The sequence below is a fragment of the Xiphias gladius genome, chromosome 12 (genome assembly GCF_016859285.1).
Source record: "Xiphias gladius isolate SHS-SW01 ecotype Sanya breed wild chromosome 12, ASM1685928v1, whole genome shotgun sequence".
Lineage (NCBI taxonomy): Eukaryota > Metazoa > Chordata > Actinopteri > Istiophoriformes > Xiphiidae > Xiphias > Xiphias gladius.
In genome coordinates, this window is record NC_053411.1 from 5,665,239 (window position 1) to 5,682,500 (window position 17,262).

Below are 17,262 nucleotides of genomic sequence, written 5' to 3' on the forward strand. Positions count from 1 at the left end.
AAACGGCCCCCATTAAGTAGCCAATGAAGCTCTCTGTGCTCGCTTGCTTAGACTATCCATACACCATTAGTTGTTCAGGCCATGGCGGACTTAAAAGTACCTTGATTCAAAGGTCATCTACCTCCATTGAGCAGAGCTCATATTAGATTAGCTCTATAGCATTATGTGAGTAAAAAAGAAAGGGCATTCCTGGTAGATTGTGAGGTAGAGATTATATTGACTCTGGGGCGGCCATTGTCAATGCTCTCTTCAAACAGAACTGAATATACAGCTATGGTTTATTTGTATAGGATCCTTTTATAAAGAATATTTTTTATGGATTTACTGTAATTCATTATATGTATCAATAGTAAAAGGCTTCAAGCAATCACTAGTAGAAACTTTATGTTTTTGCCTCATGATGAGCAACTAAGTGCTTTTGGTTATCTGCCTTTTTATTTACCACTACATTAGGTAATAAAGGTAAAAGCTAGAGGTAATTGGTAGTGAAGTTAATGTTTAAAATAAGCGATACGGTAACAAAGTTAAGAGACAATAGAGCTAATACATTATAGAGTGCTAATATTGCTGTCAGTGAGCACGGGTATTAGTAACAGTGACAAAATTAATGAATCAACAACAAAGAGGACAGAGGAGATATAAAAGTGTAATAAAACAACGTCCTTGTTCCTCTCCACTGGTGAGATAGCCCTAAAAATTATGCATTTTCTCTAGGTGGTTACAGGAAAACGTGCCAAAGCTTTGGTGGTGAAAACAATTTTAAGAGCATTCAGGTAGGGGTCAACAGATCGCTGTGTACAGAAACACTTCAGGGTTGCAACAATACACACTGCACCGGTACAATAATGCTTCTGGCCTCAGGCACCACAAACACACACACACAAAAATACACTCCTATGCTCTCTGCCCACTGTTGCCCCAAGGTTGAAACTCTAAACCTAATCACTCAATATTCAGGGGAGGTAACACTGCTGCACTCTGCCAACCCGATCTCTCCACACATTTCTCTCGTGTGTCTGTGCGGATATTTTTGTGTGCATGTTTGCATATAAGCAGATGCCCTGTACCTTTTTGCATACACAATAGAGGAGCATGTGTATGTGATATGATGTAGAGAATCAAAGTAAACTGCTGGAGAGTGTGTTTAAATGTTGCATGTGCCCACATCTGTGTGTCTACATGTGTGCTAGGCCTAAGTTAAGCACAGGCTAATCAAACCATCGAAATAAAAATGGTAAAACTCACTGTTTAAACTGTTTTTAATCTTTATCAGAACAAAGTACATAATATATTTTTTAGTATAAAAAATGAATATACCAGCGATATAAAAAACGGATATTTAAATAGAATAAAACTAGAAATGTGCACATTAACAAAAATGTTCCCTTTTTTAAAACCAGCTGAACAAAGAAATGCATCTTATTGCCTGCAAAACAACGAGAAATGTCCCGAATCCTTCGGTTGGATGTTGAATGGATTGATGAATTAAAGAACTATCGCGATTGTGTTCAGTCTTATGTCTGTCATAATCACGCTTTGTCGATTGGTTGGGGTTTGCCAATCAGAGGGTAAAGGTCATTAAGGTGGGCCATCATTGGACGAAGGCAGCTCCTGTCCTCGTGGCGGAAAATAGAAAAACCTTATGGCCGAGCGAAATAAAGAAACAAAAACAAAATGAAGGATTAATGTAGAAGGAACACGCATGGAAAACACTTAAAAAAAAAAAAAAAAATATTTTATTTATTTTATTTTTTTGCGTCTTCGATGCGTCAGCAGCTGTCACACTGGGCGAGGAGAGACTAGCTCCGGAAAGTGGATTTTAACTTTGCTGTTAAAACCTCGAACACACCTCGTGTGAAAGGTAAGTCAATTGTTTTATGGACATTGTTTGGACTTTTGCTTTATTCCGGGGCCACATCACTGACCCGTTCAGAGATACTGTGGGCCACTGTGGAACTGTGTTGAAGTGTGTGTGCTGTGTGTTTTGAGGAGTTTGCCCAGTGGAGTCCCTGTTTTGTTACTTGTGCGATCTCTCTCTCTCTCTCTCTCTCTCCCTCTGTGCGCATGGGCACGCGTGCGCTCTCTACTCGCTTAGCTCCTTTCTCTCTCTCACCCTCTCTCCAACCGGATGCCTGTTATACAGTATGCTGTTTGTAGGATTTGACATCATGTACAGTCTCTACTAAGGGATCACTTAATCAGGAGCATTCCTGTTGTGCTGTGGAGCATAATTCATATCAATTTTCCATATGTCTTTCCCCATGCATAATCTCAGATCCTTTAGTGTCCATGTTTTAGTGTCTGACTTTGTCTATGTCTGCCCAGCGTCCACTTGCTATTTTGCACTGTAGTAGCTATTCAATAATGGCCTCAGACATTTAGACATAACATAGACTTTCTGTGATCTTGCTGGCATGGCATTTCTCTTATGGAGCCGTTGTAATGTATCATTTCATGGTGTAGGTAGGGCAAGAATAATGACTCAAAGCCAGGGCCTCCACAATCCCCTCACCCCTTCCCCCTCCCTGTGTGGGTCTGTTCATTGTGTACAGTATGTTCACTTTAGCCGTGGAAGGACAGTTCAGAGTTGCTTTTTGTATGACATAGCTATATGTTTTTACAATCATACACGCCACAAATGCATCTGTGCAGCACTATGTATGTATGCTTAAACCTATACTGTCTATACTGTGTGTGTGTGTGTGTGTGTGTGTGTGTGTGTGTGTGTGTGTGTATACACTACTGGTCAAAAGTTTTAGAACACCCCAGTTTTTCCAGCTTTTATTGATACTTAAACAGTCCAAATAAAGCAGTGAATACTCTTAAATGGTACAAAGGTTAGCAGTAAATAAAGGTAAGCGGTAAACAGCCCGGGGTAAAATAAAAATAAATAAATAAATAAAAAGTTTAGGTCACCTAAAACTGAAAAATCGTGTAAGTTTCATAGAAAACAGGCCTTTTTTGGTGATCAAGACTTTTAAGGATTAATTCACAGCTTTCCTGCAGCAATGAAAGTAAATGAAGTTAATGAGCACAATTGCTACATGTGCACCAACTTTTGTTGATTACTTACCAACCCCTTGTCTGTACAAAGGCAGTGTTGGACCAAACTGTTTTACTTCACCCTCTGATGCATTAATAGGACAACACTTTACTGCAAGAAGTAGTATTGCATGTTGCTATCAGAATGGTGAGACAAAGGCAAGGAACAAAAGAAGACAGACAGAAGACAGAAGACAGAAGGTGAAAGCAAAGCGGCATACAAGTGCAACACATTTGTGGGACCTTGTGCAACAGTGTTGGGACGAAGTTTCTGAACAGTGTTTTATTTCAATTGTAAGAAGAACACCATGAGTGTGTTCAGCTGCTGGATGACTCAAACATTTTTAATTAAATTAAGTTCAACAAAAAGATTCCTTGTTTTAGAAAATCTCCAGTTGTTTATATGTTCTGTGCTTTAATTTCAGAAACACTGAGACATTGAATTATGTAAATTTAATTTCAACAATTGGAAAAACTGAGGTTTTATAAAAGTTTTGACTAGTAGTGTACATAAAAGTGTGTGTGTGTGTGTGTGTGTGTGTGTGTGTGTGTGTGTGTGTGTCTGTGTCTGTGTGTATGAGTGTGTGTAATAGGTTTGGGGAGACAGCAGGGGTCCCGCGAGGCTGATTAGTGGACCCTACCAAATGTCATTAGGGTGTAATGAAAAAGCAGCCCTGGTACTAATGCATACTAAAGTGAATGGGCTGTAACATTACCACAGCGTCCAGACTACGCCTGTTGGCACATTGGTTTGCACGCCTGTGTGTGTGTGTGTGTGTGTGTGTGTGTGTGTGTGTGTGTGTGTGTGTGTGTGTGTGTGTGTGTGTGTGTGTGTGTTTCAGCCTTACATGTCAAATATCTGAGGAAAAGATGACGGAAACAGAGCAAACGCTGACAGAGGGCCAACATGTATGTGTGTGTGAGAGAGAGAAGGGAGAGAATTTGCTGGACCTTTCCACGCCTGCAATTGTTTGAGAGATCTCATATGGATGCATGTACAATAGTATGTGTTTAATGTACATTATCTTTATGCATGTATGTGCAGACAAAGGCCAATCTTAATGTGTCTGTTGTATTAGTATACATATGACTAATCATGTCACTGAGTGTTTGGACATATGCAAATATCGCACTGGTCTAGCATGCCAGCAGATGTTCTTGAGTGTACTTTGTGTATGTACGCATCCAAAAGTTCTTGTATGTCAAAGTTTGCTTGCCTCTGTTTGCGCCTGTGTGTGTGTGTGTGTGTGTGTGTGTGTGTGTGTGTGTGTGTGTGTGTGTGTGTGTGTGTGTGTGTGTGTGTGTGTGTGTGTGTGTGTGTGTGTGTGTGTGTGTGTGTATGCCCTTTCCTCTGTGACTCCATCTACATTTTCCAAGAGTAATATCAGTGGCAGGGCCAAAGAAAGTGCTTTCATTCAGTGGTTGATACAGTAATCACAGTGAGGGATAAGTAATAACTGTCTACTGTGCTGCCATTTAACTACTTTGGCCTTGACTTCACTATTGACTGTATTTGAGGTGTCAAATTCGGTTTTGTTATGCACTTTTGTGACGTGTGTCTGTGAGTGTGTGTTATGGCTTTATGAGTAGTGCTGTAGAGCGCAGTGACTGGTTGCTTATTGTGCCAGCTGTTAAATGTAAGAAGTGTATAAAAAAAAAAAGCCCCATCTCCCTGAAACAACATTAGACGAGTGTCTGTCCTCTTTTTCTTAAACAGGGACCACAGTGAAGGGCGAACGAGGATGTGTGTGTGTAATCCACCCCCACCCCCACCCCCACCCCCCTCTGTGTCTGTCACAGCATCATCTCTCATTCAGTCCCTCCAGAACGATTGAATATTTACTCTCATTTAATGTTACTGTCCAAAAGAAATCGGGCAACAGAGACGCACATATACACAAACACACACATTCAGACACACACACAGCCTACTCTACCCATTTAATTAAGCACTCTATGAATAATTCAGTTTGAGCCTCTGGGCTAAAGATAATTATAACGATCAGGATAATAATGTTTATTTTGCTTTTTATTGTATTAAGACATCAATATCTCTGCAGTGCAGTGTGGACAGTTTGCAGCTACACTTCTAATGCTTGAAGCACCACCTCTAATATCCGAGTGGCAGACTGTCTATCTTTGTGCGTGTGTAAACTTTATGTGTGTGTGTGTGTTTGTCGCAGAGGGCGGGTGCTTGAATATGTGTGTGAGAGGAGAATTATAACGTCATTAGAATTAGCCTTCCTCACGATGCCAGACAGAGATGGATTGTTGTTGTTTTTTTGTTTTTTTATTTAAATATTTTTATCTCATGGATCAAACTATGGATTGATATTTAGAATCTCAAAAGTTGCTGGTTCAGCCCCAGTACTGCGATTTTCAACTGCGACCTTGAAAATTGTGACTGTTCCCATTCCCAGTAGAAATATCAGAACCCATAATCCTCAGTTTAGCAGATCAATAATATATAATGTGATTACAGTTGGGCTCACTGTGCACAGCAGCTGTTCTCCACCTTATGTGGCTTCTATCAAGTTCTGATTAGTCAATGATTGTCTATTCTTTGCCGGGCATATGGAATCAGCAGTCTATTCGCTGTCACTGTATAGCCATTGATTAACAGCAACAGATGTGGGAACAGTGATTGTGCTGTATTGTTGGTCTGCACCCTGGCATATTGTAACACACTGGGTAGTCTTTTCCAAATTTCTGTGATTTGCTATTCTTCCTGAAGATTATTGTAAATCTTTTCTAATTTATTCTGCCGCGGAGAGGTTGGGGAAAAATGGAATGAATCATGAGCTAAATTTGATCCTGTGAAGTATATGTATTTGGGATGTAGTCTTCTGTTAACTGGTGTTTTTCATTATTTCCTTTGTCACCACATTCATATATCGGTGCTTTTAAAGTAACAGGTATCTTCATCGTCTCGACCCATAGATGTGCTTTCAAATCCATAGTTAACTATCTACCATCCGACCTTTCCATCCATACTATATTTCCATCCATTCACAACTATCCCTTATAAAAAAAACACACAGTTAATATCTATTCTATTAGACCTGAGATCCTTAAAGTCCCACCCCTCCAAAAGCTCCAGGGCTTCTGTCCAGACACCCGGCCTCTCTGAGAGGCACTGGCACAGTGAGGGCTTCTCCCGCTGGGCTTTAGCGGTAGGGAAAAGTCCATCTGCGGAGCTGGACTTGCTGGAGTTAACCCATCAGCCTCTGAGGCTGATGATGGATGTCCCAGACAGACAGGGAGGTTGTTGGGGTACATGTAGAGAGAGAGACACACACACACACACACACGGAAGCAAACTGAACAACAGATGGATAGACTGCCTGTGTGTGTATGTGCGGGTGGTGTACAAGTCTAAGAAACTTGAGAAACTATCAAGTGCCTTTTGTGTCCCCTCAGCGTCCGCCTCGTTTGATTAGGGGCTTTAAGGGGCCCTGTGGATCGATAACTGACTTTGGTAGCCCCCTTCAGCTGTAAATACACGCACACTCAAACAGACACATGTACAAAGCTCTGCAGCAGTTCATTTAGGCTAAGCCGTCAATCATCAAAGTGTGGACAGTCCAGTCTGGACCAGCCTATCTAGGACGCTGGAGGGGGTTTATGTTCGTGTGTGTGTTTGTTTGTGTGTGTGTGTGTGTGTGTGTGTGTGTGTCTGTGTGCGTGTGTGATTTGATATGAGGATGAGATATTATGTGTCTTCATGGTCCATCTGTCATGTGCATGTGTATCCGTGTCCATGTGTCCGTGTGTACATGTGTGTGTGTGTGAGTACCAGTTAGTTCGTGTTCCTTATTATCTTGCCAATAATGGTATGCCAAAATGAGCGGGCGGGTCGATGTGAATAATCCTGAAGTCAGACAGATTTTTCCTTTAATCCTCATTAAACCAGGTACGGTAATTTAAGAAACATACTTATTTGACTTGTAGGTCAACTAATGGGAAAACAGTGTACACACATATACACACACAGGCTGGATGATGTCATTACCCAACACAACCACAATCCCCTACTTCTGAATATTAGGTTAACTGCTGTGCTCAAGGGCACTTTGACATTAATTGTGGAGGGAGGTAGGGTATTTTATCATCCAGATTTTCCCATGTGGTCCAGAAATTGGAACGGAGGGAACAAAAGAACCATTAAGCGACCACCTGCAGCTTTATAAAGTGGATAAAAGACATGGAATAATGAAAAAAGCAGCTTTATACATGTTGCATACATAAATAAACACAACAAAGACTTGTGTTTAATTATCCCAAAAGTGATATGTCCATGTTTAAGGAAGTTTGAAAGTACAATGTATAATATTTTAACATCAGCAAAAAATCGAGACGTAAGTTCTGACATCAGATTAGCCAGATTGCTTCAAGGCACAAATCCGTAACCCTTTTACCGTAATTTCAAATAATACAAAAGTAAATTCTGCTTCCACTGTTATATTTACATATTTCCAGCTCCATACTGACTTAACTTGTCAGATTGTATGTTAACTGTCAAAGGCTGCAGGGCCATTATAGCATTTTATCCATCTTTTCTTCAAAGCAAACTCACGGTTGAGCATCAGTGAGGCAGATGATTAGCAACATCCTGTGTGACAAGAAGTATCGGTGTTGTAAAAGTGGTGCTGATTTGCAATAGGTGTCTGGCAGGCTAAAACCACATATGTCTCAATTAGATGACAAATCTAGCTAATATTTCTCACTGTCTACTAATCTAAGGTCCAAAATTTAAATACTGTTTTCCCAGTGGTAAGTCAGACAGATATGGTAAAGAGTTTCAGTCTTGCATCGAAGATTCCACAGTAGAACCCAAGGGGAAAAAGTTTGTGCAAAGCCAAATCGGATGGAAGGCAGAAACTAATTATTAGGTAATATCACATTTCTGGGGACTGTTCTTCCCAATAATTTTAACCGAGGCAACCAGGATTTGTGAATATACACATGCTTCAAAATCAGAGTGGAAGGTGCATATTCATTCCGTTTGAAGGCGATGTCCAGTCAAGGCGTGTCACAGAAGGGTTGGCTCTCTGTCCTAGTGGTCAATTCAGATTCCTGTCCAGTCTGCTTGTCCGAGCTAAATGGAAACACAGTGTTTGACAAACAGCTTGTCCACCCACAGGAGTTTTTCACTGTGAACCTTGTAGATGCCACCGCAGCTGACCACATTGCTACACACTCAATTTCACACAGACACACACACTTAAACACACACTGTCACCTTCCCTGTGGTGCTCTCTGGCCACCGAAACACAGCCCACCGCCCACGCCGCTGTCACTCACTTGTAGCTCCTCCCGTCTGCTTTACCTTCTCTCTCTCTCACACACACACACACAAACACACACACACACAAAACACCGCCCACACGTGCCAGTTAACCTACAAATGAGGCGGCACGGGTCGTGTCGTGTTCCGCTGCCCCCACGGGCCTGACTGACCTGTCTGCGTATTGGTTTTATTCCCGCCCACGCCGACTGCCTGATGGACTGCCTTGCCTAATTGACTGACTGAATTACTGACTGACTGACTGTCTGGATGGATGACTGGATAAATGTGTAGCATGCTGGGATAGCGTGGTTGTGGGAACGTGAAGGCTGGATAGTGGCGATACAGCTGTGAGAGACTTGACCAGAGCAAGGAATCATAAAAAATATCTTTTAATATTTCTATATTTACCCATAGTATGTTGTTATCATTGCTGAGTGGTGGCATTTTGCTCCCTACATACCAACTGCAGTCCTTATGGCATTTTTTAGTCTCCCTTTAAGGTTTCCTCAACATTCCTGTAGGGATTTACAATTTTGCTATAGGACCAATAGTCTTAAACAATCAGACTCATTAAAAACATTTGTAAAATTAATTTTGTTCAATTTAAAAATTATTTTCATAGCTTCAAGAAACAAAAAAATCCCTTTTCATGGCAACAAGGAGGATTTAGCCCATTTTTTAATATTTGTGAATGTTATAAGACCCAAAGTTGTGTGTTTTACTGTGTTTGCCTAGTCTTTATTCACTTAGGAAGTGTTGACAGAGCAATTTTTTTTGCACTACTCTGTGCTGAGTGTGATAGTGAACACTTTGTCAGCGGAATGTAATAAATTAGTGTAGCAAAAACAGTTTATTCAATGAATTTACCTCACATTAAACATGTTACACTCCCATTCTCACACTGTCAGGATAATGGTTTGGAGTGCTCAGGCTCAGATGTAACAATTAAAAACAAATGAAAGTTTGATATTTTCCTACACAAAACTGATGGACAGTTATTTTAGTACCAATTGATATGCAGAACCCGTCTTGCTTTCCCTTTGAGTGAGTGTATGGTGTCGTGTGTGTGTGTGTGTGTGTGTGTGTGTGTGACTCATGCCAGTCCCTCTGTGATGATCATCTATTGTGAGCGTGGCAGCAGCCCGAACACTTCACTGCACCACTGTTAATTTCTCTCTCAGTGCATAAATTAATAGTTTATAAATAAGCAAATAAATTAAAGAATGGATGGGAGGAGAGAGAGGGAGGAGAGGAATGGGGGCAGGAAAAACTTTCTCATCAGAAAAATTTAATTTCTCACTCCGACACCCACGAGAATGGGGGGAGGGAGGCTCAGGCGGTGGGTAATGGATGTGAGTGCGTGTGTGCACGTGTGTGTGTGTGTGTGTTTTCAAAAGGCATTCATTTTCAGCCTTTCTATTGCACTCCTCTGAGCACTGACACGTTGGCATGTTTTTTTTTTTTTTTTTTCTTTTCCCGAGATCCACATTCGACAAACATCTGTGCCTGTTACTGAACACGCACACAACTAGAGGCCTGAAAGACTTGGTTTGTATTTTTTCATTATGAGGAGCCATGATGTTGATGCTGCAGAGGGACACTGGTACAGTTTTAACTCTAGTTTCTTTAGTGATGTGTTGATAACAATAGGTCAGTTGGACATTAAACCCATGTTGCCATTCTTCTGTCTCAACCTCACAGACATCAGGGGAATGTTAAGCGGAAAGGTGGAGCAGAGCAATAGAGCTCTAATGTAGTAGAAACATTGGATTTGCTCCTTGCATAGCCCAGTCTTCACCTAAAGCTCATTTGATTTTGTCATAAAAACAACAAACACAGAAAAGTGTTATTTCAGTTCAGCATATTGTTTACGATTATGGCAAATACAGTTCACCTTGATGTAATAGCTCCATTCATAGCAATTTTACTGTCAAATCACAAGGCTACATTTTGCTTGGCAGTGCAAAAGCAACATTTAAAAGAAATAGTTACTCTGTTATTTTTGACAACATGCTACTTGATGAAATATGTCTGGAAATATATCTGGAATATTAGCAATAGCAGTTAACAACAGCAGTCACAGTATCTTCTGGGATAAAAAACAACTGATATTTGCGTTTAACATTTACCTTGTTGATTAAATAGTCTTAGATCTCTTAGATCGTCTTAGATAGGGTTACTGGTTGAATAGATTATAGGCAAAGCTCTTTTAATGTTTGTTATGTACTACTAACCAACCAGATTTTAGGAGCCAATCGTCACACTGTGACTTGTCCCAACATCTTATTTCAGATGAAAGTATGTTGGATTACAGAGGCAAAACACCACTGAAAAGCTGTTTGCTCTTTACTATAAGAAGAATATGCCCTAATTTTTGATTAGCTGCATATCCAAAAAAAATAATATGCCAGAGTCCGCAATGTGCGATAATGTGTGTGGTTCAGAATTTGTAATATGAAAAAGCTGATTTCCCTTGGTAGTCATTAGTGTTTCCAATAAACCATGGATTGGCCCAGTGCAGATACTTGGCCAGCCATTTGGGCTTAAGGATGACTCCTTTGGGTTGGAACGTGGCCATGCTGGTGAACAGCTATGTTGGTTTGTTTGTTTTGATCCACTCCTCAGCACAGCATGCTGTTTGGAAGACTTTCCCCGGGATTACATATACCATGAAAAGTAGATTACTACACTTACTGGATTCCGACCAAAGACTGCTGAGAGATGAGGTCTACTGAGGTCTGCTAAGACTACTCTGATTCAATTATTTATTTTGGCGCCCTGCTTTTGGATGTAGGTCCTTGCAACTGAGTGCATTCCTGAGATGCCTCTTTGACTTTTCATAGTCCCAAACCAAAAAGGACTGTATGCTCAGTGGAAAAGAAAAGACCAAACTAAACACCTTGAATCAATTACAAAGATAAAATAAAGAAACTGGATTACCTTGTTAGCCAGAGAACTGTGGAGGAAACAGACTCCAAAAATTGTTTTTTCAGGATTTTTTTGCAGCTATGCCTAGTGACAACCTCTCCATATTACAAAGAGCTATCTTTTTTTGTGCAATGTTTCCCAACTCTTTCTCTGTGTGATTGTCCGGACTGTGCCCTTGAAGAGAGCAGCCCACAACAGACACTGCAGAGATCCTCCATGTAAAAGTGTTTTTAATTATTAATGCTGGCCCTCCATATTGGCAGAACTCCAGGCTGCCCGTGGATGGCCACCACATTTCACTCACTCACTGCCATAAATTATTCTCACGGAACGTGCTCACACACACACACACACACACACACACACACACACACACACACACACACACACACACAAATACATGCCTTTAGAAAAACACATGCAGGAATGCACACGTGAAAGCATGAAACCCTCGGTGGACATATGGAAGCAAGTGTGCTTACCTACCAAATAAAATATATGCACACATGTACATACACACACACACACACACATGCTTACTGATGACGCAATGCATCGAGTAAAACACAGGCCATTTGCAGTACTTATCATGTAGGTAAACACAGAGACACAGTTCTAACGCAAGAATGTACCCACACAAACCTACATACAGAACCAAGTGTGTACTCCCACACACTTCCATGTTCCCGCGGTATGCTATCTGACACATGACACACATACACACACTTCACCAGACTCACAAAGGACTGCTGAGCACACACGGGCCATTTGCAGTATTTCTTCTATTCAGTGTATTCCATCCAGCTGTCAACAGGCTGTCAGTGTGTTCAGTTGCCAGGCAAACAGCCCCACCTCCTCCCAATAATAAAATATGCCTTTAAAATGTCACTCGCTCCCGAAAGAGCAAAAGCAGAGGCAACAAATCGATTCACATTAGTTGTTCAATTGACTTTGGCTTGAACTTAGCTCCCACACTCCCTTTGTCTAACCCATGTTCTTTCTTTTCTTTCTTTTTCCTTCTCTCTGTCCTTCTGTCTTTCTCTCTTACATCTACTCGGATTTCAATATATTTTTTTTAACCCTCTGTCTCTCCCTAGCCGGTTCTTGCTTTGTCCCCTCCTTGTCACCTGCTTTTTCATTTTTCTTTTTCCGTTTACAGGTTCACAGATATCTCCACCGCCTCTCCTCCTTCCTCCTTCTCACTTCTTTTTCACCTCCTCTCTATTTTTCCCCCAGCTAATCTAAAGCGAATAAATGCAGCAGTGGCGGCAGCGGCTTCTGCACAACTTCCATTCACTCTCCCAGCCGACCACCGCCGTGGCAGCACTCATTTCAATTTTCACCTCATTTTAGACTTATCACATTGACATCATTAAGGCTCCCTCTCAGCAGCGCACTCATTCGTTATCCTCTCAATTTTACACCTTTCTATCTCTCTCTCCCTCTGTTTGTGTGTGTCTCCTTTTCTCTCACTCTCCTCTCTCCCTCCTTATCTGTCTTGCTCATTGTCAGAGGATTTAAAAGGCTCTCTATTTGAGAGCAGTGAGTGTCTGGGCTTGGTTTTTCATCCCGGTGACAGAAACCTGTTGGAGTCTCCTTATTCAGAATGAAAGAGTTGGACATTTTTGCCTTTTAAAGGGGATAGTAGGGAGCAGCGTTAGGTTTGTAGATCTGAAAAAGTGACACATAATTCATTCTGTTTGCTCATTTCAAAAGTGATAATATTTCTTTTCCCAGTGCAACCTTTGAGGAATATTTTTTTATTTCAATTTTAACAGAACCGTGCGGGGGATTTTGAAAGGTAATTGTGAAGAAAATGAAGGGAATTATATTTCAGCTTCAATCTAATATAATCAAACTAATCTGGAATAGGAAATTGTTGCAATACTGTACTAATATACCACTATGCGAATGAAAGAAATACTACATCAACAATGACTGTCTGACACATTACTAGTGCTGAAATAACATTTACAGGCAAGCAAAAGTGCTATAGATTCATTGATTTCAGCTTTTCAAATGTTAAAATGTACTACGTCTCATTATTATTTAATTGTAAATAGAATATTTTGTGCCTTGGGCTCACAATTTTCTGACATTTTATAGACTAAATTATTATTACTCAAGATAATCTTTGAGATTGGACTGGAGAGTACTTGAAGTGCTCACAAGAGTGGAAACACCTACACCTAGTTTGAATCATCACCATTGGGCAAACTTCATTTACTGAGGAAGACTCATAATGAAACCCTGTGGTGAGATTGTTTTGTCAACAAAATAATCCGTAGTCTCAACTACATAGTTCTACATAGCTGTGTCAAGGAGACTGTACTTTCGTGGCTGTACTTTTTATATTGAGGAGAAACTAAAGCTCTAGTAGAATAGTGGAAACATTTCTCCATCCCAGTTTGGTAAAATTGTGCTTTGAGTTAAACAGGGAACTAGAATTTAAAATGTTGATTAATCCCTGTAATGAAGTGTATTGTGTCATGTGACTGGCCTAGAGCTCCTCCTGCAGCACTCTAATGTACTCTGTGTTTATGCATACAGGCTTGGAGCTATATGTTTGCCTGACTACTTGCAACAGCTTATCTTCCAGCCAGTGGCATCTTGTTATCTGCGACTTGGAAATAAACGCAGTCATAATGTGTGGTACTTTATTCCTCTTATCTCCGTGCAATGTTTTCTCAAAATTGAATCGGTTTTGCCACAGTGTTGATACTTGACTATGCTGATCCCATTGTGTTGTCCACACTAGAGGAGGGCTACTGGTTCCCTGAGCCCTGCTGCACTTGGCTATATCTGAATGTTGTCTCCTGTTTGGCCAAGCTCTCTCTTTAGCTTATCTTAACAGCAGTGTTTTCACAGACGGTGTTTGACACGGAGGACCCTACCCCTGGCGGGGTGGAGCTGACAGGTCAGGGGTCAAGTGAAGTGAAACTGGCAGAGGGAGAGGTCAGGGGAGAGAAAAGATGAGAATACAGGGAAGGGAGATGGAGGTGGAGGAAGGTTAAGACCCCACTGAAAAGGAGCCCAAAGTTAATATCCCTCGTCATCCCCTGTGCTTTAACCCGGGGCTAAACTAATATGGCCTCTCCTTATGAACAACAGTGGCCCACATCTGCATTGTTAGTTAGGAATCTGTGCTGCCATGTTGGATCAATTTGAGGGTAAATAAAATCTGAGTGCCAGGGCCATTTCTGGGTCTCCGGTGTCCCGCTTGCCACACCGCAGGCTTTCACAAGCTTGGAGTCACAATGTAAGACCGTGCCCCAAGGGAAGAAAGTGAAAACTTTTCCACACACACACACACAGCTCACCTCCCATCTATAAACAGAGGCCCAGGGTAGGGTGCGGTCCTGTGGCCAGCGTTGGGGTGGTGTATGGAGGAGGAGAAGGTACAGGTTAGAGGCTGGTGGCGACAGTGGCAGCGCCGCGGTGAGCCTTATGAGCTTGGCGTCATGCACCCAGCGTGTCGCACCTCCCTGCCATGAGAGCCTGTAAAATCCAGCAGCCCCTCTCAACAGGAAACTGAGGTTTGCTGATGGAATTTTTTTTATTCTTTTTATAAACATCAAAACCAGAGTGTCCTAATTAGCATCAACTGTGCGTATGCATATCAGAGTGTATACGCATGTGCACGTAAATTCGTCTGTCTGACTGTCATCTGTCTGTATGTCCAGTGCGCATGTTCACACTTACATAGATGCACACTTAGACTTTTGTATTTTGATCGTGTTTGTGTGTACATGTGTGGGTGTGATCCTGTGATAAAATAAGTGTGCCACATGGGATTGTTTATCTTCGCGACAGACCACTTCTATCCAATTACCATGAAACACACTAAGAAATATAGGCAACTGAAATTTAAGTAGGGGTTCAAGATGTGTGTCTTGCTTGCAATATGTACTGTATGTCTGAATCCCTGTGGTTTTTCAGGTAAAGCTAGCGCTCCTTTCAGAGTTACGTGCATTTGTTCAGCAGTTTCATTCACAACCCATGTGTTCTGTGTTGAATAAACTGAAAGATTAAAGATTTCCTGTTGGTGAGTAAGCCTCAGCCCTCATTTTCAGATGGGTGAAATCAGTGAGATGATTTAGGGTGCATGCACATCAAACACGTTTGCAGCAGGTTATCTGAACTCTTGAGCCCTTGTTTTATTCATCCGTCCAGATGAGAACGAAGCATTTGACTTTACAGAGATACCTTAAAATGCAGCTCTTTCTGCCCTCTTCCCAGACAACTGCAGCATACTGTGGTAGGAGTGAGAACATAATCTGAACAGGAAATTGCTCCAGAACGCAAGGGTTTATGGGTATATGGAGACAGATTATAACATCTTAAAGCCAAGTCACTGACGCTTGGAAAGCATAACAGAAAAAAATAACCGAGGGCAGATTGCTGTCTGGGCTGATGCTCAGACTTTATTTTGTATGTATTTTTAACTGGCTTGTACAACAGAGAAGGTTAATTATAAGAGCACCAACCCATTATGCTAAGATTAAGTTTAAGGGACTAGAATTATATTAATTACGTCCCCCCCAGGGCCAAATATATAACCTAGTGGGAAGTTACCAAAAGTCTAATAAATAGCATATTTAGCCTGTGCTGTTTTTAATTGTCTTTAAACTTTGGTTCACTTGTAATTAGGCAGTTTGTACCAAAATAAAGCAGATGAAAACTACAATTTTCAACAGGATTTTAGCCAAATAAAACTATAATCTGATCATAGCCTACAATACCTTAACAAAAAATTCCAGTGTAGTGCAGCTTTTGAGTATGATCTGCCTGAGAATACACCTTGATGTATTGGTCTTGTAGTTATACACTATCAACTCTGTTTCCGCTCTCCATTCTGCTTTCTCTTGTTGTGACATTTCTTCTTTACCTCATCTTTACCCCTCTTGTTGTGTTGCACATCGAGATTTTGGAAAAAAAATTGTCACAGCATAGAATGTGATAAATGAAAGCTATATGTCTTTGCGAGAACGGATTGAGCCCTGTGTCTGTTGACAGTACATTTTGTCCCAGTGGGGCTTCCATCTAAGCCTTGACATTTTCAGACAATATTGCAGTGGTGAGCCACAGTAAGGATTTCATAAGTCAAGCTAACACTAGAGGTGTGTGTGTGTTTATGTGTGTTTGTGTGTGCGTGTGAGCGTGTGCGTGCGTATCTACTAACATTACGATGTCACATATTACTTTCTGCAGCGAGTGTGTACATGGTTGTGTGTGTTTGCATACAGTTGTCTCAGAACATACTCCGAGTCTCTGAATTTGTGTTCCTTTGAATTCCTCTCCGTGTCACTCTGTTTGTCCTTTGTTTCATAAGGCTGTCTGCTTGTTGTCTGGGGAAAGATGACACATTATTCTTCCATATTTATCTGTCTATCTTTCCTCATTTTTGTCTTCTATTCAGGTGTTTTTTCTTATTTTGCCTGGATATCCCTGCCATTAGGGTGCACATTCTCCAAGGCCTTGATGCTATCTGCCAAATGATATCTGAACTAATGCTGCACTTTTGTACCATCCCTATGAGCAATTGGTTGGTAAAAACAGGCTCGGTTCTCTTTTCAGCTGTCAGGAGTCACAAGGAATGGCCTGATAGGAAGCTGAGACAAGCTTCAGTTTTATATTTCAATATACTTATCTGCCTGTACCGCCTCTGCTATACAACACTGAAGAAAGAAATGTCTGCTTGGCTCATGCATTATAGATGCATGAAAAATGCGTGAAAGGGTATTTCTACCACCGTGTACATGACTTTTACTTTTAATGGTCCCATAGCTATATGACTTATTATATCATATACTTTATATGTTTTTTTATACTGTATATACTAGAGTCTGACTGATATTGGATAAGGCCAACACTGATAAATAAAAAAATATTTTTATATTTTGATAACATCAGCAATCCTTTACATCTGATTACTTGGGTATGTTTAGCTTGTCCATAGGATATGTACAGGTTGGGGCATTTTACAATTGGAAAAAAAACCC

General features: G+C 41.0%; 1 protein-coding gene across 2 annotated transcripts in view; it reads left to right on the top strand.

The window, feature by feature from the left end:
- The first annotated feature begins 1,578 nt into the window (after nucleotides 1-1,578).
- serpinh2 (serine (or cysteine) peptidase inhibitor, clade H, member 2) overlaps nucleotides 1,579-17,262 on the top strand; it is a 116,172-nt gene continuing 100,488 nt past the window's right edge. For both annotated transcript variants that reach the window (XM_040141604.1, XM_040141608.1), the window contains exon 1: nucleotides 1,579-1,861. The gene's annotated coding sequence lies outside the window, so the exon portion shown is untranslated. The remainder of the gene's footprint in view (nucleotides 1,862-17,262) is intronic.